General features: G+C 42.5%; 10 non-coding genes across 10 annotated transcripts; 2 read left to right on the top strand and 8 right to left on the bottom strand.

Annotated features, from left to right (window-relative positions):
- Nucleotides 1-2748: 2748 nt before the first annotated feature.
- trnan-guu (transfer RNA asparagine (anticodon GUU)) lies at nucleotides 2749-2822 on the bottom strand. Its single transcript has one exon. It is a non-coding gene; the product is annotated as a tRNA-Asn (tRNA).
- A 1517-nt stretch (nucleotides 2823-4339) lies between these two features.
- Nucleotides 4340-4413, bottom strand: trnan-guu (transfer RNA asparagine (anticodon GUU)). The gene has a single exon. It is a non-coding gene; the product is annotated as a tRNA-Asn (tRNA).
- Nucleotides 4414-6228: 1815 nt separating this feature from the next.
- On the bottom strand, nucleotides 6229-6302 carry trnan-guu (transfer RNA asparagine (anticodon GUU)). Its single transcript has one exon. It is a non-coding gene; the product is annotated as a tRNA-Asn (tRNA).
- A 491-nt stretch (nucleotides 6303-6793) lies between these two features.
- On the bottom strand, nucleotides 6794-6867 carry trnan-guu (transfer RNA asparagine (anticodon GUU)). Its single transcript has one exon. It is a non-coding gene; the product is annotated as a tRNA-Asn (tRNA).
- Nucleotides 6868-7681: 814 nt separating this feature from the next.
- Nucleotides 7682-7755, bottom strand: trnan-guu (transfer RNA asparagine (anticodon GUU)). Its single transcript has one exon. It is a non-coding gene; the product is annotated as a tRNA-Asn (tRNA).
- Nucleotides 7756-8948: 1193 nt separating this feature from the next.
- On the bottom strand, nucleotides 8949-9022 carry trnan-guu (transfer RNA asparagine (anticodon GUU)). Its single transcript has one exon. It is a non-coding gene; the product is annotated as a tRNA-Asn (tRNA).
- Nucleotides 9023-19582: 10560 nt separating this feature from the next.
- On the top strand, nucleotides 19583-19656 carry trnan-guu (transfer RNA asparagine (anticodon GUU)). Its single transcript has one exon. It is a non-coding gene; the product is annotated as a tRNA-Asn (tRNA).
- A 682-nt stretch (nucleotides 19657-20338) lies between these two features.
- On the bottom strand, nucleotides 20339-20412 carry trnan-guu (transfer RNA asparagine (anticodon GUU)). Its single transcript has one exon. It is a non-coding gene; the product is annotated as a tRNA-Asn (tRNA).
- A 135-nt stretch (nucleotides 20413-20547) lies between these two features.
- Nucleotides 20548-20620, top strand: trnak-cuu (transfer RNA lysine (anticodon CUU)). Its single transcript has one exon. It is a non-coding gene; the product is annotated as a tRNA-Lys (tRNA).
- A 743-nt stretch (nucleotides 20621-21363) lies between these two features.
- Nucleotides 21364-21436, bottom strand: trnak-cuu (transfer RNA lysine (anticodon CUU)). Its single transcript has one exon. It is a non-coding gene; the product is annotated as a tRNA-Lys (tRNA).
- Between the last annotated feature and the right edge of the window lie 3136 nt (nucleotides 21437-24572).

The raw sequence follows: 24572 nt of genomic DNA, 5'->3' as shown, positions 1-24572 counted from the left end.
AGGCAGCAGCCAGGGAGGAGGCAGCAGGCAGAGAGGAGGCAGCAGCCTGGGAGGGAGCAGCCAGGGAGGAGGCAGCAACCAGGGAGGAGGGAGCAGCCTGGGAGGGAGCAGCCAGGGAGGAGGCAGCAACCAGGGAGGAGGGAGCAGCCTGGGAGGAGGCAGCAGGCTGGGAGGAGGAGAGAAGTTCAGAGGAGGGACAAGGCCCGGAGGAGACAGAGAAGCTCGGGACATCGAGGAGACTTGATACAGTATCTTCCTCAAAGCTCTCGTCGTCTTCTTCCTCGCCCTCATCCACATCCTCCAGCATGTCCTCTGTCTCCTCTGAGTCGGGGTTCACCTTCAGGGGCTGTCCAGTCTGACTCAGCAGGTAGTCAACACCAAGCAGCTCTCCTATGAAAAAGAAAAGACAGACGCACGCACGCACGCGCACACACACACACACACACTATTACTTGTATTCAAAGCATTCTATATAGATACCGTTTAATTTTAATATCAGAGTTGTATCTGTATCATGTTATGAATGTATGTTTTGCTTTGGCAATGGGAATGATACAAATAAAGCCTCGTTGAACTTAAGTTAGAACACTGAAAACACACAAACCAAAAGTATTATGTAGCCAGATATCAATCAGACATACCAGTGTATTTGGCAGGTGGCCTGAAGGTTGTCACAAATGCCCAGCCAAACACCTTCAGGCTGTTGGTGTTGACACAGTGGGCCACATTCCCGGAGTAGGTGAGGAGAGATGACGGCTTGCTGGTCACAGCTGCAGTCCCCCGATCCTGGTTCCACCTGTTCAGGCCTTCCAGGAGGTACACCTGGAAATTCAGTGCGTTTGCGCTGGTTCCTGGGAAAACAACAAAATATTTATGGCAATGAAAAAGGTTTTCAGTCTGAATAATGCTTTCATAAAAAGACATACAAATTATTTAAAATATCATACATAAGAGAGAGACCAACCTGGAATTAACCTGTTCAGGTGGCACAGCGGTACCTGGTCAGGACGACGCCCCCCTTGGTGGTGGTGGTGGTGGTGGTGCCTGCCTCCGTGTACAGCTGCACACGTGGCATGTCCTGGATGCACCTGACGTGGCATTTCTGCACATGCCAGAAGTGCTCCATGTGCACCTGGTCCAGCAGTGGCACCCCCTGGAGGTCTCTCCCGTTCGCCCCCCCGATTTGCTGCAGCAGCCGCTCGATGAGGCTGACGGTGGCCTCCTCGCCGCGCGTCCTCCTGCGGCAGTACTGGCTCAGCTCCTTACTGATTCTCGTGTCCACCAGGAGATCAGTAAGGGCTGGCACACCCTCCTGCCTGAGCTGCGCTCTCTTTGCCTGCCGCAACAGAGTGAAGTCTCCTGCATCCCACTCAAAGATGCATGCAGACAGGCAGCCCATGAAGGCCGGGTAGAGGGGATGAGCGTCGGTGGTGCAGCTGACAATCAGCCTCCTCATGAAATGCCAGATGTCTAGCCGTATGTGGAGGTCTCGCCACTCCGCAAACCTGGTCTGCAGCTTGCTCGCCCCCTCACTCACGCAGCAGCCACAGTCCACATACAGCAGTACTGGGGGTGGAACAGCTGCTTGGCGGTACCGCTCCATCACACCAGACGCCATCGTGTCCAGTCCCGGCCCCTCCTGCACCGACAGGACACTGGTCAGGATCTGGCCAACCTCAGTACCGATGGAGGTCACCCAGAGAGCTGTCCCCCTGCCGTGGCCAGCCAGCTTCTTTGTGATCTGGAATTTGACAACAGTGATGTTTAAGATTACGCATTTTTTACACATTATCTATAGCAGTAAGTGTATGTAGATTTATTACACATCACACATTTATAATAACTGCACATGTAATGTTATCACTGACAACAATGTTAATGTGTAGTATATATTACGTACGTGGAAATCTATTACACAGTCAGATTATTTATTACCTTTTTGGTTGAGTCCATCTTTAAGGTGGAACCAAACGTGGAGGTGATGCTGGCCTTAATATGGTCCATGCGGGAGAGGATGTCTCTGCCGTACACGGACAGCAGCCAGCGACTGGTGGGGATGTCAGTGGGCTCCGGGCGCTCCTGGCAGGTCGCTGGGAGGAGGCTGGGCCGATCCACAAAGTCAGCACACTCCCCAAGATAGTGTGCCAACCGGGTCAGCCATTCCTCCCCATGGTTCTCCTTCAGCTGCTTTACCAGTCGTGCTGGACTGTTGCCGAGAGTCCGGTCCCGAAGCAGCCGAATGACACGGATGTCACAAGCATACCTGAAATGCACATTTCATTTCATTTACTTGTTTATTTAAAACAGGGACAGTGCACATATAACAATATAAAAATTATAATTCCACATATCACCAATAAATACACCTGTAGGACAGACCAGTCCGTATACATTCAGAGGTGTCATCAGACCTTAATGACAACATGACTGACTGTCTTTCAACCATTTTTTACCACCAACTTTTCAGTTAACAGCAGAACACGCTAACCGATTTTAGTGCTGTGGGAATTGTGAGGTAAATTTCTACTGCAGATTAATTGCTGTACTTTGTAGCATTATTGGCTAAAAATGTCTACTTTTGACTGTCTTGAGTAATACTTTGTTCATGTGCTCTGTGGAGGATCAAATCAGATCACACTATTTTAGTATGGGAGGTGTCAGTGTTGCCTCATCACCTGGTATCAGGTGTAGGTGAAGGGTTGCAAAGGCCTATCAACAGTTGCTGTTGCAGTAGGAATGAAAAACCTGCGTCCCTGGGTGGGCTCGAACCACCAACCTTTCGGTTAACAGCCGAACGCGCTAACCGATTGCGCCACAGAGACTGCTGTGGGAGGGTCACATGACACAGACCCAGCTCTTGCTGCTAATCCTTCATTTTGAAGCATTACTTGTCTTGTGTTCCATATCTCTTATAATTCCTCCAGCACCTACTCAGCCTCTGAATCAGGATCTACATCCTGCATGGCCCTTCTTGTCTGGCAGTACAGGTAGTCTATACCTATCAGCTCCCCTGGGAGTGTAAAGAGAATACAGAGAGGCATATTATCTATCGGCAAAATGCTATTAAAGATGACTATTTCAAATGTTATAAAATACTAAGAATAACGATGGAAAAATTAAACTCATCAGTGTACACTGCAGGGGATTGGAAGGAGGGGAAGAGCTTCCTTCTAAGCACCTTGACACTGTAGGTGTTGACACACTGGACAAGGTCTGCTGAGGGGCGAGGAGGTTTGACAGCCAGGGACACAGCTCCACGGGCCTGGGTCCATCTCTTTAAGCCTTCCAGGAGCTACAGCTGAAAATTCAGACTGTTGGCACTGGTTCCTTAAAATAAAAAGATATAATAGGCTACATGTTAAATCAATACGGTGAGCACTTAATGTAAACTGTGTTTGTGCTTGTGTCTATGTGGAAGAAACCCCCGTTGATGGTAGCATCCAACTAATCACCTGCAGCAAAGAAGTATTCAAGGCTGCCTGTTCCATTCAGTCGGGGCTGTAGGTGTCGGGTTGCTCTCATTGTGTGCACTGGTCAATGTTGTCTACATGGTGAATAAATGACAGTTTTGGCTGCACTCCAGAAACGTCTCTGCCTCCTCACTAAACCTCCAGCTGCTTATCACTCATACTAACAGCGATTTGAAATCGCTACTGCATTGTTTTGAGAAGTCACAGCACAGTGTCTTCACAGCCCTAATGGAGCGATTTCTACCTCCTGTAGTGTCAAAGTCAAATTTAAGTAATTAATTTTTTTTTTATGGGTTTGCACTTTGTGGAAAGCATTGAACTCTTGTTTTACAATTAGCAGATGCACAATAAATGCTGTTTTCTTGAATACATTTTGTAGTCTGTCATTTTTTGCAAGAAAAAGCAACTTAAATCTAGTTAAATGTTTTTTTTTAATGGCCACAGAATATTAGAGATTTAACAATCTCAGGCTTTAAAAAGTCCACTGCTGATTTCACTAACAAGTTAAAGTTATGTGCCAGCTTTACAGTAGCCTACCTTGACAGATGAAATTCTGACAGCCAGTCAGTACCGCTTTGACACATTAAGTTAGCAACTTGTCCACACCAAGTGTATTATTTGGTGTGTTCACACAGGAAAAATGGACAATTTGCGACCACATGATGGCCGCAGTGTGCACAGGCTTGCCAGCCAAACAATATATACTGGCACCTTAGTGTGAGCGTTGTCAGTGTTGCCTCATCACCTAGTATTTGCATCACTGATCTTAGATTGCATTCAACTTCCATTTGTAAATTTGCATGGCATTGTAGGTGAAGGGCTGCAAAGACCTATCAACAGTTGCTGCTGCAGTAGGAATGAAAAGCCTGCGTCCCTGGGTGGGCTCGAACCACCAACCTTTCGGTTAACAGCCGAACGCGCTAACCGATTGCGCCACAGAGACTGCTGTGGGTGTTCATAAAAGGGGGTGTGGCTTTGATCACATGACACCCATCCATTTCTTGCGGTCCACTTCATTTAGCACACAGGTATTGATAAGCAGCATGTTTGTACTTAAATCTACTGGTGTTGAGATTCACCTCTCGGCTAGAGCTGCAACAAACGATTATTTAGGTAATCTACTAATCTGTTGACTTTTATTATTATTATTATTGGAAGTAAGGACACTACCAGCTGCAGTTTGTCTTGACAATTCATGTTTTGACACTGTATCCTCAAAATAAATGCAATCTTCCTTAACACAATATACGCACATATTTGGTACAAAAATAACCATTTCTACATAGATATGCATTATTAGCCGTCTTTGCCGTTAGGTATTCTTTTGATGTTTAATTTACTGTTAGTTATGGAGAAATGTCTTTCATCACGCGACCTACCCATGCTTCGGCCCGGATGCGATGGCTCGTGAGTACATTGTACTCTTTTGTTAGTTTTTTTGTTGAAGTACTCCCATACTTCTGAAAATGTTCTGGACTTTTTAGACTCCTGGCTGCATTCCGCCATGTTTCACTGTTGTATTCTCGCAGCAACTGCCACTCTCGTGTAGCCTCTAGTTGAAGCTCTCTCAGATAGGTGCAGAGCGTGATATCGCTCTAATGATTGGTCAAGAAATGTTGCCATCGCCCAAAAGGACCGGGCTTTTCTTTTGTATGGTAGCGGTGTGTTTATGTTTTTAATGTGACGCGTCAACTGCCAAAAATACCAGTCGATCATATTTTGCGACGAATCCTTAAAGCCCTACTCTCGGCACACTGTGTAGCATAAGCTTTTAGATGATTTGCACATTTCTGTTTTTTAGGTGTAGAAACTTACAGAAAGAACTACAACGCAGAATGGCCGCATGCACAGCTGATGATCGATGTTGCTAAAATTAGATTTATCCAATGAACGGGTGGCCTCTGCACAAAAAAGATGGCATGAGCAGTCATCACATAAATGTCCTGCCCTCCGCTCAATATACAGTCAGAATTGATAAGTCTACCTAGCCCCCACCTTGAGACCCCCCCTTTTTTAGTTGTTGCGGATTTGCATGAATCATGCAGATCTCAATTTCAGGTCTAAAATGATGGAAATCCAGCATTTGCCGGAAAAATCACATCTATAATTTGTAAATGTATGTTAACTCCAAACCAAAATGTATGTAAAGCCAGCTTCAAGTGAAAGAGATGTTATTGTTTGTATGCTCTGTGGAGGGGTGGGAGCTGTCAGTGTTGCCTAATCACTTATGGCGCTTTTCCACTGCATAGTACCGGCTCAACTCGCCTCGCCTCGACTCTACTCGCTTTTGGTAGTACCACTTGGTTTTCCACTGCAAATAGTATCCCCTCAATGTGCCCCACCCCCCAAACTGGTCGTCATAGCGACGCTGCGACGCTGCATGAAACGCGACACACAGATATCGAAGCGATGGTGTTCTTGATTCTCGGTATGTGGCTGTTAGTCACAGCAAGGAAACAGATTTTATTTCAGAAGAGGCTGAAGGCAGCGAGACAACAGACTGCTCTCTGGCTGCTCAAGGCGACGCAAGAGGGTAAGCTAGCTTGGTAGCTAACGTTAGCATATACGTAATATGGTACCTGGTACCTGGTACTTGGCCAGTGGAAAACCAAAAAAGGCGAGTAGAGTCGAGCCGGTACCATGCAGTGGAAAAGCGGCATTAGTATTTTCTCTACTTGCAGTTACCATTTGTATATGGAATTGTAGGTGAAGGGTTGCAAAGACCTATCAACAGCTGCTGAAGCAGTAGAAAAGCCTGCGTCCCTGGGTGGGCTCGAACCACCAACCTTTCGGTTAACAGCCGAACGCGCTAACCGATTGCGCCACAGAGACAGCTGTAAATACTTTGAAAAGGGGGTGTGGCTTTGATCATATGACACCAACCCGGCTCTTGCTGTTGATCACTTAATTTGGGAGCATTAATCCTAAAAACCTAGGAGGAACAGAAAGCTATAGCACATAGTTACAAAGCATTATAAAAAGGGTTAGGGTTGGGTTTTTTTTTATTAAATCTGAAGGTTGAAGTCAATCTGGAGCCGGATCTGGGTCCCCAACCCCAATCTAATTTACTAGTTGCACAGGACATTTTTATATTTTTTATCAGGGGATGTCTAACATGGGAATGTCATGCAGTTGTCCGATATCTCATCATCTTCATCTCTCAAATATGACAACATTCAATGAGATCGGTGGTCTACTGTTTAAACGGCCACTTGTCACCTGTTCCTAGCACAACTAGCGGTTATCATTCGTAAATGGCATTATAGGTGAAAGGTTGTTAAGACCTATCAACAGTTACTGTTGCAGTAGGAATGAAAAGCCTGCGTCCCTGGGTGGGCTCGAACCACCAACCTTTCGGTTAACAGCCGAACGCGCTAACCGATTGCGCCACAGAGACTGCTGTGTAAGTTATTAAAAGGGGGTGTGGCTTTGATCACATGACACCCACTCTTGGTATTGATAAGCAATCTGAAGTCATTGTTTTATCTAATGGTCCTCAAAAATTTGGAACCAGTTCTGGGTTCCCAAATCAGTTAACACAATTGCTTTTCTTTCTTTGCTATTCCCTTTGCAGGAGATGGAAAATTTCAACTAGCGTGGCTACGCTGAAAGCCTGCTGGGTAGTGTAGTTCAGTAACTAATTTTGGCGTATAGGCAAGGCAAGGCAGCTTTATTTATACAGCACATTTCATACACAGGCAATTCAAAGTGCTTTACAGAGTAATAAAAATGCAGTAAAGATAAAAGATTTAGAATTAAAAAGTGCAAAAGTACAGACAAGACATACAATATATAAAAGACTTAAAAAAGTAAAATAGTGCAGTTCCATTACAGGGTAGAGTAGGCAGTGCAAAACAGAAACGTTTTAAGCTTTGACTTAAAAGTGGTCAGAGTCGGGGCTTGTCTAACTCTTGGGACAGCCAGTCAATCTGCCATAATTGGCAATCTGCCATAATTATGTGTAATTTCTGAGGTACATGTCTACTGCAGATGAATTACTTTCTACCATTATTGGCTTGGAATATATTCGTCTAGTCTATTTTCCTCAAGTGAAAGACTTACTAGTGTTTGCTCTGTGGAGGGGTGGGAGTTGTGAGTGTTGCTTAATCACATAGTATTTGCATATCTAATCTTCACTGGCAGTTCATACTTGTGAATGGTGTTGTAAAGGCCTATCAACAGTTTCTGTTGCCATAGGAATGAAAAGCCTGCGTCCCTGGGTGGGCTCGAACCACCAACCTTTCGGTTAACAGCCGAACGCGCTAACCAATTGCGCCACAGAGACAGCAGTAAAAATTTTGACACAGGAGTGTGGTTTTAATCAAACGACAACCCTGACTTCTCTTTTTTTTTAGCACATAGAACAGGGTCCTGTTTCACGTATGTGACTTTAACAATCCAGGATAATTAGACACGTGCCGTATTGAATGATTTTATCAATTGAGCTCAGGCTTAGTCTGTTTCACTAATATGGATTTGGATTTGATTAGTCAATCCCGTATTAAATCATCTTGGATAACTGCGCGGCGCGTGCTCCCGCTCTGCTACAAAGGGGAGATGAATCGCACACCAAAAACAGGATCACACTCCTTATATGGACACAAGGCAAGAGGTGGATACCTTTGCAGGATGACTTAACATATTGAAATTGACCAAAGCGACACCTTTTTTTAATTCTCATAATGTAACCTGTATATTGCTTTGATTTTTATTTTGTGGCTTCAGTTTACCAAATTACATTTTTGTCACCGGAAGAACAATATTACAATATCATCCAGAAAATCCAACACTGGCAGAGCGACTGAACTGGACGGAAGGAGGCAGAGAACATAAAAAAACGTTTCACTCTTTAGTGAATAAAAAAACCTTAAAAAATTTGGCAAATTTAATTCTGGTCAATTTTTAAAATTTAAACTATGTCTTTGTGAGCTGTATTTCAAGGTTTTTAGCTTAGCAGTTGGAGCCAATTACTTCCAGGTTGATGGCTAAAAATGGTATGTGGGAAGTCAGAAAGTAACAGAGTAGAGCAAACGCATTGTTGATTTTGTTATTTTCGTAGAATTTGTTGACGGTAAGCAATGCATTAAAAAACACTGGCCTTATCCTTTAAACCTGGGTTTTTGCAGGTTTGGGCTTAAGGCTCTGTTGCCCTGGTAACAAGTCTGGCTAAATTATCATCTCGCTTTGTGAAACGGAAAATCCTGGGTTTATGCCAAATTGTCAACAAACATCCGGTTAACTGAGTTAAATGGGACCCAGTAGAGAAATGTGATTGAAAATAAAAGGCGCTCATTACCTCCAGTATTACCGGAGTATTGGTTATAGTACTTGTTCACACCATATATCTTCACTAGATACCAGCTGCTTTCACTGGGTGCACTGTCACCTAGCACAACTAGCAATTATGATTTGTAAATGGCTTTGTATTTGAAGGGTTGTAAAGGCTTATCAACATTTGCTGTAGGAATGAAAAGCCTGCGTCCCTGGGTGGGCTCGAACCACCAACCTTTCGGTTAACAGCCGAACGCGCTAACCGATTGCGCCACAGAGACTGCTGTGGGCATGAGGGAAAGGGGGTGTGGCTTTGATCACATGACACCCACCCATTTCTTGCTGTCCACTATATTTAGCACGTAGGTCATTTTTGGGTAAATAAGGCCATGGCTTTTTCATGTTGTTTGCGTTTCCGTCCACGCTAGCGTTTCCATGCCGTTTTCTAAAAGTTTCCCCTCCACACTAATACGCAAAAAATATAGGAAAACGGTGAAATCCACTGTTTACGGAAGTGTTGTCATGGCTGCAGTAGCAGAGCCTTAAGCGCCAACAAGATGTCCAAATCACGGCAAAAGACAGACAAAAGCGAGCCAGACTTTGTCTGGACAGACAAAGTTACTCACCTTCGTAATTGAAGATATAGCTGGACACATACAATTTAAACCCGTTATCCAGCAATGAGGTCGGAGATTTACTGCTCGCTTTCACAAGACGGTGTACGTCAGTCACTTTCAGTTTTGGCAGCTCTTCCAAGCACCGAGTGTAAAAAAAGAGCCATAGCGACCTAACGTTAAAGCTGTGAAAATCAGCGTTGGTGCTACACTGAGTGACTGGCTAACGGTTATCTAAGACACTGAGGTGATTATCAAAATGATCAAAAATGCTAAAAACACTATATACAAAAACAAACGGTAAATACTACTAACAATATGTACAAAACTAGAAAGGTGCATTTTCTGGAGAAAATGCGTGTGATTGCTGAGAGTGCAAACTGTGGCTTGTCAGTAAAAAACACTGGTGCAGTTTAGTGTGGGTACAGCTCACCCTTTCTGTTGGCTGTCTGTGACTGGTCTATCACTCTCCTCTTTCCCTCTTTCTTATCCTATGGCTGTATTTATGTCACATATTTATGACTGTCTCCACTTGTTGTCTCTGTCTCATCTGCTTCACTCTCTCCCTGTTCTTCAGTTGCTGTCTCACTCTCTTGGTAAAACAGGGATAGGTAACAACTGACTGCATCTACATACTGGTGCTGATACTGGTCCTATATATGTACCAGTGGCTGTGTGTGTGTGTTGTGTTTTTGTGTGTGTGTGTGTGTTGTGTTTTTGTGTGTGTGTGTGTGTGTGTGTGTGTGTGTGTGTATGCGGGTGGATGTGTACTGATGTGTAATGCATGTGGCAGACTATACACGCACTGGCACTCACACATACTGGTACCAGTAACTGTCTGTGTGTGTGTGTGTGTGTGTGTGTGTGTGTGTGTGCGCGTGCAGGTGGACATACTGCACATACTGGTACACATACTGGTACTATATACACACCAGCAGCTGTGTGTGTGTGTGTGTCTGTGTGTGCCTGTTTTTGAACATGACTGTGGATCGTCTGTTCAAACTGAAACGGCTGAAGCAAAGTATAAGTCTATGTAATGTTAAAACTGTGAGAAATGTGGCAGTTTAAAACACTTCTGTGAAGGAGCTGTAATGAGGGTCAAAATGATAAGTAATAATGTTAGATGTTAGATGTACTGTATAATAGTAACAAGTACAAAAGTAAGAAAATATGTAGGAAGGCTTATGTGTAAAAGGTGGAAGGAGTATGAAAGGTATGAAGTAGGAAGGCTATTTTGTGAAGGGTAGAGGGTAGAGGTGAAGGATACAAGGAGTATGAAGAGTAGGTATATATTCAGTAGAAAAAAAACAAAGTAAGAAAGTGACAAGTACTAATGTTAAAAATGTACTAAAATGTAATAATACTAAGAAGTAAAAAGGTATGAAAATATGTAAAAGACATGTTGAAATGGAGAAGAGTTAATTAAGCGTTGCATGTGTAAGAGCGAAGCAGTGCAGCAGAAACTACAGTGAAATAGAGTGGAACACTAGTGTCGAACAAACGTTAATATCTCAAAAACTATACATTGCATCGCTTATATATTGACATTGTGAGTGAGAGCAGAAATAGCTGAAGGGTTTGATGTATAATATGTGTATGTAGTGTTAAAGTTGTGTGAACTGTCACAGTTTTAAAATGTGTGAATTTAGTAAAAAGTACAGCTTATACAGTCTGCTAGAGTGTGTTATGACATCACGCACTCTAGGCTGGCTCCATAGGGTCCCATTATAAAGGTTGAAAAAAGTATAAAACTTAAACTGTGATTTCTCAAAAACTACAAAAGGTATCAAAAAGCTGAAGAAGAGTAATAAAGTACTAAAAGTGGTGACCCGTTTAAAGTTTGAATTGAGTGTCTAGCTTAAAGTATGAAAGAGTAGTTAGAGTTCAAAGAGGGCATGGTTTGAACAGTCCTCCCATAGACTTGCATTGTAAAAACAGGTACTGAAAAGTTGAATACTTCAAAAAGTATAAAAGATATAGAAAAGTTGAATACATGTAGTAATGTCCTCAACAAGCTGAACAGTTTAACGTTTGAATTAAGTTTCTAGCTGAAAGTATGAACGAGTAGTTAGAGTTCAAAAAGTGCTGACTTTGAACATTCTGTCCACTGACTTCCATTATTAAAAAAAGTGGAAAAAAGTAGAATATCTTAAAAAGTAGAAAAGATATCAAAAAGTTGAATACAAGCATGCACGTCCTAAACAAGCTGAACATTTAGAAGTTTGAATGGAGTTTCTAGCTTAAAGTATGAAGGAGTAGATAGGTGCCAAAAAACGTACGGAAGAAAAATAATAAAGAGTGAGAAGATTATACCTGTGATTGCTGACTCAGCAATCACACAATAATCCAAACTCATTTTGGGCATTCAATCGGAACCAATCAGAACACGGCTTCGCTTTGGCATGCTTCCATTCTGACCGATTATGACATCATTGGAGCTGGACTGTGCTCTACCAATCAGAGCCTGTCTCAGCTGCACTGATGACATCACAATCAGAATTCTGGTGTTTGGTCGCAGCAGCCCAGGGGATAAAAGGCCGCGCTCGAGGTCTTGAGCTTCATACCTTACCTCGGTAAGGTATCCTCCCCTGGGCGCTGGTAAAGCTGATGCTTGGACCACGGCAAAAGGCTCTCTTTGGGAACCTTTTGACACGGCCCTTATTTCAGACCAGTAGCTATTGGACGCTTTATGGTTGGAGACTTTCTCTTTATTTGTATTTTTTTTTCTAGCTTATTTTGATAGTTTGGACCAGGTGGCGTGGCGGTTAGTGAACACGGTCTGTTGAAGAGCTGGTGGTTGGTACGAAGAGGCGTTGTTTGCGTCCCACTGAAGCCAACCTGCCAGCCTCTCCAAAGGTGCGGTCTGGCGGTTAGCGATGGCGGTTCGTTGAAGAGGTGGTGGTTGGTACGAGCAGATGCGGTTCGCCTCCTGCTGAAGCTAGCCTGCCAGCCAGGAGCCTACAAAAGGTGGTCTGACGGTTGCGATCGAGGTGCGGTTCGCACCCTGCTGAAGCCAACCTGCCAGCCGCTTTAAAGAGGTGGTCTGGCGGTTAGCGATGGCGGTTAGCGAACCCACCACCCAGTCCAAACTATCAAAATTAACTAGAAAAAAACAAACAAATTCTAGTTAATTTTGATAGTTTGGATCGGGTGGCATGGCGGGTGGTTGGTACGAAGCTAGCCTGCCAGCCAGGAGCCTGCAAAAAGATGGTCTGACGGTCGCGATTGAGGTGCAGTTCGTGTCCCGCTGCAACTGCCAGCTGCTCTATAGAAGTGGTCTGGCGGTCAGCGGTGGCGCTTCGTTTAATGCTATCTTATTTTATCTAATCTGATAGAGTTGTAGGCCCTTGTCAAAGTCCACAGTAAGAGCTTTACCAGGAGCTCCAGGGAATGTGGTGGGTACCGCGGCTGCTGCTGCTGCAGCAGTACTTTTAAGCCGCGTGGTATTAGTCAGTAGTGGCAAGCAACAACACTGCTGCTGCTGCTGCTACTACTACAGCTGCTGCAGCAGTATAGGCCTAGCAGTGGTAATTCCAGTAGTTCTCATTACAGATATCTGAAATATTTTAAAGTAGCATTTTTGCTAGTCATAATGTAATGAGCGATATTGTAAATTAGCATTTAGGATATCTCTCATTACATTATGACCAACCGAAATGCTACTTCAAGATATCTCTAATTACATTATTACTAGTGAAAATGCTAATTTAAGATATCTTTTTTTACATTATGACTAGTCAAAATGCTAATTTAAGATATCTCTAATTACATTGTGACTAGTCTACTTGAGGTATCAAACACAAGGCAGAGTGCAGTTTGCGATGAGGTTGGGATATGACTGGCATGCTTGGTGATTGATGACATATGTGGTTTTGATAGTGAATGTCCTGTATCACGAACAGCCTGAATTGAACAACATTGAACAACTGATTGAAAATGAGATTAATTTTGTTTTGTATTGCCCACATTACTATGATTTAAGAATGATAAAGATAATGATAATGAATTTTAGAGAAATCACATCGAAGAAACAATAAAATTGGCAAAGCAAAAATAGACAGTGTTACTATTTGTAAGCTAATGTAAACAAGTATGTTTTCAATTTTTGTTTAAAAATGTTGAGCGAGTCTGCTGCTTTAATAGCTAAAGGTAGGCTATTCCACAGTTTCGGGGCATAGTGGGAGAAAGCAGCCTCTCCAATTTTCTTGCTGACCTTGGGAATGTTTAGGAGACAGGCATCTGAGGACCTGAGGGCTCGTGCAGGGACATAGAACGATAAACTGTGTGAGATATAAGAAGGTGCTAAACCATTTAGTGCCTTAAAGACTACAAGAAGTATTTTAAAATCTATCCTGAAAGATATGGGTAGCCAGTGCAGATCACGTAATACAGGAGTTATGTGATCGCTTTTTTTGGTCTTAGTTAAGACCCTGGCAGCAGCGTTTTGTATAGTTTGTAGTCTAGTGTTTGCTGTCTTTGGGAGACCAGTATATAGAGCATTGCAGTAATCAAGGCGGTTTGAAACAAAAGCATGCACAAGCTTTTCGGCATCCTGCTGTCTTAAAATGGGCTTTAAAATTAAGATCTGAGTCTAATGCCGCTTTTCCACTGCATAGTACCGGCTCAACTCGCCTCGCCTCGACTCTACTCGCTTTTGGTAGTACCACTTTGGTTTTCCACTGCAGATAGTACCCCCTCAATGTGCCCCACCCCCCAAATTGGTCATCATAGCGACGCTGCGACGCTGCATTAAACGCGACACACAGCTACAATGGAGGATATCGAAGCGATGGTGTTCTTGATTCTCGGTATGTGGCTGTTAGTCACAGCAAGGAAACAGATTTTATTTCAGAAGAGGCTGAAGGCAGCGAGACAACAGACTGCTCTCTGGCTGCTCAAGGCGACGCAAGAGGGTAAGCTAGCCTGGTAGCTAACGTTAGCATATATGTCCCATGTCGCGATGACGATTCTCTGACCAATCAGTGGTCTGCAGTGTTTTCACGTCACCTTTTGGTATCGCCTCAGCTCGCCTCAGCTCGCTTGGAACCTCAACGGAGGTGCTACGAAAAAAAGTACCAGGTACTAGGTAATATGGTACCTGGTACCTGGTACTTGGCCAGTGGAAAACCAAAAAAGGCGAGTAAAGTAGAGTCGAGTCGAGCCGGTACCATGCAGTGGAAAAGCGCCATAAAATGACACCCAGGTCACTTCTGTTTTTGTTTGTATGGCCAGTTTTCCTAGTTTGGCTTGGATAAAATCCCTTTTTGATTCAGGACCAACTAAAAGAATGTCTGTCTTCCCTTCGTTTAGTTTTAAAAAGTTGTTACTCACCCATTCGTTAATGGCTGAGACACAGTTAACTAGACTAGTGAGGATATCAGGGTCTTCTGGCCTCACAGACACATACAACTGTGTATCATCAGCATAGGTGTGAAAATTCACACCGTGCTGCCGGATGATGTTTCCTAGTGGAAGCATGTACAGTGAAAATAACAAATATCAAATGAGGAAAAAATGCCTAGATCTACCTTAAAACAATTAGAAACATTTGAGAAAATAGCAGCGACCCCACCCCCTCGTCTATCTGGTCTTGGAGACTGTATAAAATTGAAACCAGGAGGAGATGCTTCAATTAGGCTGGCAGAGTTTTCAGGAGACAACCAGGCTTCAGTTAAGAATAGAAAGTGCAGGCTGCGATCAGTGATAAGATTCTGAATAAAAAAGGTCTTATTTATGAGAGACCTAACATTAAAGAGTGTCATCTTGAGTTAACATTAGGGACAGTAGCAGAAGGGGGAGTATGTTTGGTACACACATATATTAGATTTGAGGGATTTGAGCTATTACTTGAGTTTTGGCTATAAGTTCTGTTGTTACATAAAACAGGTATATTAAAAACAGAGGCAATTGGGAACTCACTGTGAGTGTTGTCTGTGAGTCAGTCCAGTTTGGAGGCGTCTTCGATAATCCTAGCAAGGAGCTTAACCCCCTTGCGGTTTGGGTGTATACCATCCCATTTAAAGACATCTTTATGCTTCCAAAAATGATCGAAGACATCGACAAAAACGATGCCCACTGCAGTGGGAAGAATGAGACTGTTTAGTAAAGTGGAGCACAAAGATGCACAAAGCACAAAGATAGAGACAAAATGAAAAACCAAACAAAACATGGATTCTCATGGATTTTCACTTTAAGTGCCTACACAAAGTTGCACATGAGTCATGGGTAGAGTCTTGCCAGAGGTTTAAAGGCCTAAATTACTATGGATACCTTACACAATGCATTGATACTGCAGACAATTATTTCTTGAATACTAGAAAGGTGCATTTTCTGGAGAAAATGCGTGTGATTGCTGAGCGTGCAAACTGGTGCTCTTGACAGCCCATAGTAACGAATACCTAGCATATGTGGTGTGTGTAGGCACGTGTGTGTGTGGGCGTGGGCGTGTCCGTGTGCATGTTTCTTAACATGACTAACCGTGGATCGTCTGTTCAAATTGAAATGGTTGAACCAAAGTATAATATGTGTATGTAATGTTAAAACTGTGGGAAATGTGGCAGTTTAAAATACTTCTTTGAAGGAGCTGTAATGAGTGTCCAAGTGATAAGTAATAATGTTAGAAATGTACTAAAATGTAACAATAGTGAGAAGAAAAGGGTAAGCAAATTTGTAAAAGACACTTTAAAATGGAGAAGAGTGAAAAAATGAGAAGTGTGTGTATCCAACAACATGAGTGAGAGAAAAGCTGGAAGGTACTAGTAGTATGAAGAGTAGGAAGAGTAGGAAGGCAGTGACAAGTAATAATTAATAAATATAATTGGTCCTAATACCCTCCTGCATCATATATTAAAAGTATACTTTCATGGATTTAGTGGAACATACTTTTTTCAAGGTCAAAAGCAAAGTTTCGACGTTTTAGAGTGATGCGGTCTAGGTAAAATGGTGTTAATATTGGAGGTTCTATGTACACCCATCCAACATATTTGGTGTCTTTTCCTAGGTTTTTGGGGTCAATCTTTCCAATAAAACACTTTTTCAGAGGATATTCTAATGTCTTATACCTGTATTTGGGGTACTACTACCCCAACACCCAATTTTTTGCCAAATTTTCCACTTACAGTTTGTGCCACACTGCTCCTATGGGTTTATCCACATCTAAACTGGGTATAAATTGTTCCTATGATTTGTACCCCCCAATATATCACTGTAAACACAACTATGTAATTTCAATAGTATTAATAATACGCAATGAAAAACGCCTTTCTATCAGGGCCAAGAGTGAATTTTGACTGGAAAAAAGTAGGAATTTGAGAAATGGGTTCATCTCAAAGCCCAGGGTACGGGAATTACCAACTTCCGAGTGGACCCAATCAACAATCACTGGCTGCGGAGTCCAAGTGATTGTAATACTGGCGAAAGCCAGTATGTCCTTGCCCTCAAACTGAGAACCAACACCTTCCCGACTAGGGCGTTTGGGTCAAGAGGCAAAGGTGGTGGTGAGTGTGAGGAGCTCTGTAGACTGTGTGGAAGAGCGGTTGAAACATTGAAGCACATTCTCAGCGCTTGTAAGAGCCTTAAACCGAACCGCATGGCGAGACACAACAAGTTGTGTAAGATCTTGGCCCAAGAGGCTGAGAGGCGAGGCTGGCAGGTCTACAGAGAACCACACTTGACCAATGCAGATGGTCAAACGAATGTCCCCGACTTGGTCATGATCAAAGCACGAGTTGCGATGGTCATTGATGTGACGAAGATTCGAGTCGGCTGAGGGGACACTCAAGGATTCATACCAAGAAAAGGTTCTCAAATACACACCACTGGGCAAGGCGGTGCGTCTGAGATGGCCACTTGTCCAGAGAGTCAGAATTGAGGGTTTTCCCCTGGGAGCAAGGGGCAAGTGGTTAAAGAGGAATGAATGGGTGTTGGAGGGAATGGGAGTCCCGCTGCAAAGGCGGGAACAACTGGCAAAGCTGTTTAGCAGGAGGACTTTGCTGTATTCAGTGGACACCCTTAAGGTGCTCCATGCACTTATTCGATTGTTCTGTTAGACTGTTATTTGGGGTTCATTGAGAAAGTTTGTTTGTGTGTTCTTTATTAAATTATTCTGAACTATAACAGTCAGTTGGGTGCGTTCATCCCCGGTTCTTTTAGGGCGTTCAAACCCGGTGTTTGTTGGGCGTTCATCCCTCTGTCGTTTTGTATAGGGGTGGCCGGGCCAGGGAAGCGTTTAATAGTACCCGAACTCTGTCACAGTGCCTTAGGGAATTATTTGGTTGTGTTCGATAGTTTGGAGGAGCTTGGGCCGTTTTCCACCTAGGTGTGGGCAAATCCCCGACTATGGATGATGAAGGGGTGGGTGATCCCCTGAGGACGTGCCTCGTTAAACATCACGAAATGGGCGTATACGTTGGCTCAGTTCTTGAGTTCAAGTAAACTCTCTGTCAATCAATATGGAGAAGGTATCGGTGGCGGCTGGCAGAGCATCCATGGTTGTGGAGTTCGCTGGTCAATAGATTGGTATTGGTGGTGACGAGCAGGCTGTCCATGGCCAAGGTCCTACATTGTTGCAGCTTCGCCTCGGTGGGGTTGACGATGATGTGAATTCTGCCCAGTGCTTCTGAATGTCAAAGTGAAGAAATGCAATAAAGCGCGGGTAACGATGGAAGTAACTATGCCCCTCTTAAAATCAGCAACATCTTCGTCTGCCATGTTTCACAGCTTCAGAGTGTACCATCAGGTTCAGAAATGGATGGGTAACTCGCTACCACCGGAGGAATGGGGCTGGAGGATCCAAGACTCATGCCTCATTTCCATCCATTCCGACCAGGACTCTGCTCCTCAATCCTTGTTGGAGCTTGTGTGCTGCAATTGTCAGGTTGCGTCAAGGACTTGATTGATCCCTAGCCTGTTCAGAGTGCAGAGGTGTGTGCGCGAATATGTTGGCACAACATTTGGATGAGGACATGGAGTGAAGATTACATGTAGGCCTACAGTCAAGGCATGTTTCAAGCTTGATCTCATTTAAGGTTTCAATCTGTGTGCTGATATGCATCATGGTTTTCATGGAAAAACATATTACTAAGACAAATTTGTATGTGCAGAAAATTCAATGATAATAAATGGTTTATTACCTATTGACTTTGTTTGATGACTTTGGTCATTTTGGGGTAAGGGTACCCCCAAAGTGCACATATACATTCAGAACAGGTCATATCTGATGGTTGTATCTGAAAGGACACCCAAGAAAACCAATGTATAGACATAAATTATATGAAAATAGCATGTTCAGAAGCAGAGATACGCACTTCTTTGTGTGACGCTGTGACATGAAGGCCCCAAATTTCGACCCCTGAATTTACATTGATCCACTAAGTATATAATGGTATACTTTTAATATGTTATTTGGATGTCCCTAGGGATCACATAAAACCTTGAATGATTACTATTGCAATTTTCCCTGGGTCAAACCACAGATTGACTGGACTATTACCTACCATGTACCGAAACATGTTGAAGTAAACAGTGCCAACTTTCGATACTTTTGTATTGTTCTGGTGCAGCCAATCATTACTCAGGTATTTTCGTTTTCCTAAGTCTGGCTTTCAGGAGTTTCTGCTCCAAAATTATGCCACGAGTCCTAGGGTGGTAATTGGTGAAAACTATAACTGTGGCGGATGCCCTTTGTTGGCTCCACACTTCTCTCCTCTCAGGAGTGGGGATGTTTTGTTATGGGAGTGTACAACAAATTAGAAAATCAGTTGTTGTATATTAGACAATTAGCTTGTGAACTCTGCTTATTTACAAAAGCTGAGGTAACTATGGATGCAGGCATAAAGAAGCATTGCAAAGCAGGAGACTATAAACTAGTTAGTTTGATTTGAATGGCTGCCTGGCCCAAGTGTGACACTGACGAGCGGTGCGACTCCACACCTTGCGCCAAAAACGGATATTTATATAATATAGCCTACTTATATTTCAATTTTTATGCGATCCTAAGAACGGCAGAAAAATGTGAGCGACACTTCTCTGTGTGATTGCCCCCTTAGCCAGTATTTTACTCAAGTCACTGCCATTTTTATTACAAAACTGCTTTTATCAGTTCACTTGCAGTATTTTCAACTCTGTTTTCATCATTTAATTTCTGATACTTTGATGTCTAACACAGTACCATGGTCACTGTTGAGGGTTAATGTCATAAGCCCCACCCCCTTTTTTGCAGGCCATGTGGTCTCTGTGGCGCAATCGGTTAGCGCGTTCGGCTGTTAACCGAAAGGTTGGTGGTTCGAGCCCACCCAGGGACGACATCTTTATTTAAATTTAACCTTAGTCTTTCTATAAAGAGGTACTTTAAAGTGTATTCAGTATCTCCACAAAACCCTGTGACAACAGACATATCAGAGGCAATGCAACGGATAAGTGAACAATGATCCCTGGAAGGGGAATGGGGGAGGGGAAGACAGCAGACGGGACAGGGTTAGGTTACAACTGCTTTGGCAACAGACCTACAGTCCCTGCAGTTTAAATCTTTTCTCAGTTTAGTCTGGTGTGGCTCTTCTCTGTGCTTTTAAAATACAGTGACGGCAACACAGGGCTGCCAACTTTCAAATAATAGAGAGACAAGAGGTATGCCAGAATCCCAAGACAACTGAAACTGCACCATTTTAGTGTTAAGTCTCATCACTTAATCCATTGTGTGGCTGTATTCTCAGTCAAATTGTGACAGCTTATAAAAAACACCCTTACTACTTCTCAGGCTCGCATGTTTTTATTATCTTTGAATGAAACTATGTTAATGTGCAAGGACTGTTAGTTGAGTCTTTCAAAAAGAATATCAATGCAGTAGGAAATCTGATCTGAAGAAGCCAACACATTTTTGAGAAAAAGATTGAGGAGAAAATACCCACAGACTAGTATTGAGTCTGGGATTGCCTTTACACCCAGAGCAACGACAATAAAACAGTCCCATTCCTCACAAAAATCTCTCGTCCCTGGGTGGGCTCGAACCACCAACCTTTCGGTTAACAGCCGAACGCGCTAACCGATTGCGCCACAGAGACAAGCTGGCAGCACACTGCACAGTCCTGCTGTTTTGTCTCTGAGCCTCCTGACAGCGGGGGATGGGAAGACAAACGAGGCAGGATCCATCAGCAGTGTTTCAACCAAACAGCGTGGTGTTGTGGGGGTGCAGCACAGCCCGGCTAGCTCAGTCGGTAGAGCATGAGACTCTTAATCTCAGGGTCGTGGGTTCGAGCCCCACGTTGGGCGCATAGCTTTTGATTTAGAAGTACGTTTCATATACTATTTGACTTTGAGGTCATTCAGATATTCCTTTTATCTATTGTTGTATTTATGGCTCTAACTGATTTGTAAGAATTTCTCAAGTACAAACACATGAGCACTGTAAAGCTAACCATTGTTTGAATTTTTGAAAATGTTAATAATTACATGTACATATGTTAATAATTACATTCTACAGTGATAAAGTATGGGTGGCAGCTACAAGTGAAAATGTGATTGCCTTTAGTAATTGCATCAGTGCACAAAAATCCATGTTCCAAAATCCATTTTTTCTAGGTTTTTAATGCATTATATTTGCTGGCATCTTATGGAGGTTTTTGTGTGCCAGCCTTGATTAATTAATAGATTCAATAATTTGACATTTAAATGACAATACAGTCAATAAAAACAGCCAGTAAAATAGTAACAGAGACAATTAAATCCATATCATAATTCATAAGGTGCACAGTTAAAATAGACAACAGTATTTTTTTCATTGTTTATATCATACATACACATCTATTTTTAATGTCCTGTGTAAAATTATTCATTTTAAAACCCATCTTCTGATTTTTACATGATAAATTTAAGTTAGTGACTTGGCTATAAAGAGGAAAACACAGTAGTAAAAATGATAAGCACAAAACTTAAGAATTCAGCAATACCTCTTGGATCAACAATACTGAGAAAGCTGATGAGAAAAGAATAAAGAGTTACTGAAAAAAGCTATGCGCCCAACGTGGGGCTCGAACCCACGACCCTGAGATTAAGAGTCTCATGCTCTACCGACTGAGCTAGCCGGGCTGCTGAAAACACAGCGGGAGGCGGGGCTTAAGAACAGACTGACAGAGTGAATCAGGAAGTGAGCACGTGTCTGTGTCAGCATGTGCACTAATGTTGGAGCTGTCTGTGAGTAAGAGAGAGCACATGAAGGATCTGCATTATTTACAAGATTACACCTAAAGATCTGTGTGTTACCCAGGGTTCCCACCGCGGCTCTGATGTAAAACTCCATGACTTTCCATAACTAAGTTTGAGCGCTTCCATGATTTAAAAATGTTATTCCTTTCTATTCCTTTCATTTGTTGATGTTGCTTCTCTGAAGGAGTGAACACCCTGGTCCATAAGGTATTCTTTCATCAGGTAACACAATGGACCGTAACATAATCTTTTTTGCATATGTTTTCCAGATAGATTTTCACTCCACATTTAATGTAACGATGACTCTGAGTATTTTACTGTGCTTTTTGTTCTTCTGTACACCCAAATACTTTTGTTTTCCATAATTTTCTGCTGTAATTTTAAAGGGCAAATAGTCTTAACTTATGGCATTAGTTTATTTATCTCTGACTGGCTTGATGAAGCTCATGTAACAATGTCCATTTGCTGCAGGAAAAGTTCATTTGAGGGCATGGATTGTTTAATGTGTTTTTATAACATGGTGGCCTCCCAGGTTCTCCACACAGTTCAGTCTACTGCTCTACTGCATCGTCTCTGCTGACAAATCCCATTTACAATCTAGTATTCTCTGTTGTTAGAACGTGTTATTAAAAAGGCACACACAGTAGGATTTTGCCGGTTGTGGCTTGTAAACACAACTTTCAAAATTGACCGCTCCTCCCTAGCTCAACAAGACGCGAAGCCCATGCCCCCTGAATAAGATTGCCAGAACAGTACAAAAACAGTAAAAAAGTCATAATAATATAAAACAATTCAGCAGTGGTTTTGGTTGCAGGCGGACACACCCACTGCTAAAAGGTTGACACCCAGAAACGTCCCGAACATTCAGAAATAAGAACATCCAGGCAGAATAAGAAAGGCAGACTCTCTGCAGACACTGTCACAGACTACCAATGGGCCATAAGTAATGATTGAGTAGGATCATTTTTGTATGAGTTTATGCTATTTCAAAGGGGGAAATCCTGCTCAGTATGTCTTTAAGTGTCAGTGCACCCCAACGTGAGCCAGTGTGATGATATTAATAGCCTGTGTGTGCCTAGATCACTTTCCAAAAGAAATTAAGATTAACATCAAGTTTTTTTTAATGATGCCAGATGCATGTTTAGGCTAGGGTTTTGGCTGCTCCCAAGTGATAGGCAGGGAAAACCCAGGTCATGTTTAGAAACCAATATGAATACAGTAGGCTACATGTTATTTTCAACATACTATTTTAGACTCCTGTTAGTCTGCCAGGGGTCAGTGAAAAGCAGCTTTTTGAATAATTACTGCAAAAGGTGTGCATCAGTGCTTAAGCATAGCCTATAGAAATTATTGCTTACTGTCAATGTTGCCACTGCAAATGCCCATGTCAGCTGACTTCAACATGCCCAGGAAGGCCTGTAAAGACAAAAACAAATTAGGAAACATGAATATACCTACAGACATTATGTTGTCAACAGTGCACAAGAAGAAAATGTATTTCCAGTGTCCAAAACATAGGCTTAATCTCAAATCAGTGCCATACGAATGTCATACAAATGTGCAAATACATTTTTTGGCTATTATGGCCAGTATGTTTTGAAACATTGGCCTATCTTTATACATATTGTGAAGTAAGCTATATGTGAAATGTGTTTTGAGAGCATGGTGTAAACCAGTGGGCTACCTGGGCCTTGTCTGCAATTGGACATGGATGTATATTAAACTGGTCTGCACACCGTGACCATGTGCGCAGACCTGGGCCTCAGTTTTAACTAGCCTACTGAACCAACACTCGTTTTCCTTTGTATCAATCAATCAGTTCTTAACTGTGCACATTTTAAAACACGCCCAGCCACTAATTAACATCCTAAAAAGTCACTTTTCAATGTTAGCCGCTACAATGACCTATAGGCAACTTCCTTTACCGTGTTACTAAATGCACTGACCTTGTGGCAGGCAGACTATTCATTAGTTTGCTCTCTCGATATGTCATTAACGCATGTTAATGACTCATACACATTAATTTTACTAATCAGACGGTTACTGTTTATTGTTGTTGTTGTCTGATCATTGTAATCGTAACAAATCAAAGACATCATACATCGGTTATGTATCTTACCGTCATACCGAGGTTACTTGAAATCTGCAACTTCAGTTGATGGGCTCTCGGTGTTGAAAATCGATATGAGCATCCAGAAACACCAATAAAATAACGCAAAACGTGCCTCTACGCGCTAAAAAGTGATATGAAAGTTGCAATTAACCTTCCTGTTTATGCCCAGCCACGTTTAAATCAAGTTTAACAGTACTGCAAAAGCGCGGCACGCCTAGCTACCCAAGTGATGCTCTAATTGATTTTTTTTTCTTTGTTTTTTTCTTTTTTTTTTCCCTCATCCGGGGTATTGGAGCAATTTATCTTCCGGGAGGAGGCGCTGTAGAGACGTTACCAGAGTTAATTGTGTAGGCAAACACTTGTGATATTTAATTAGGTGTCCAGTTAACCCACCTTTTTATTTGTGGTATAGAGTTTTCTCACCTTTTTAGGCTGACATGAATCTTTATTAGCCTCTATAAATTCATAGTACACATCATAGTAAGTCTATCAGATCAATGTTCGTTTTGAGGATAGAGTCTTTTAAGGAGAAAAAAAACAACACCAATAATGCTTTTCTGAAAAGTATATTTAATTTTGTTTATAGGCTAATGGTGATTTTTTGCCTTTTGATGGTCACCTATGTGTTATTTACCCTCATTTTTATTTACCATTAGATCCCTGAATTTTATTGTTATAGGATATGTTGACCCTCTGACCTACATGGTTCAAATGCCAAGAGGGAACTGAGAGCTGAGCAGCCAAACCACAGAGAATAAGCCATAACTGCTTTCACTCTATGTGAGCCTGAGATCTATATGAGACAATTAATCCATATGAGTAATACTTATACTGATCCTTATGATATTGCCAGCAAAATCAAAAAGTATTTGGCTTATCACTCTCTATGAACTTTAATCACACTGA

This window comes from Centroberyx affinis, unplaced genomic scaffold (assembly GCF_046629955.1).
Source record: "Centroberyx affinis isolate AG114_WGS23_722 - 3 ecotype Tasmania unplaced genomic scaffold, CSIRO-AGI_Caff_v1 ptg001094l_1, whole genome shotgun sequence".
In the NCBI taxonomy this organism is placed as follows: Eukaryota; Metazoa; Chordata; class Actinopteri; order Beryciformes; family Berycidae; genus Centroberyx; species Centroberyx affinis.
Note: the sequence above shows the minus strand (reverse complement) of the source record. Positions and strands in the feature narration are given on the sequence as shown.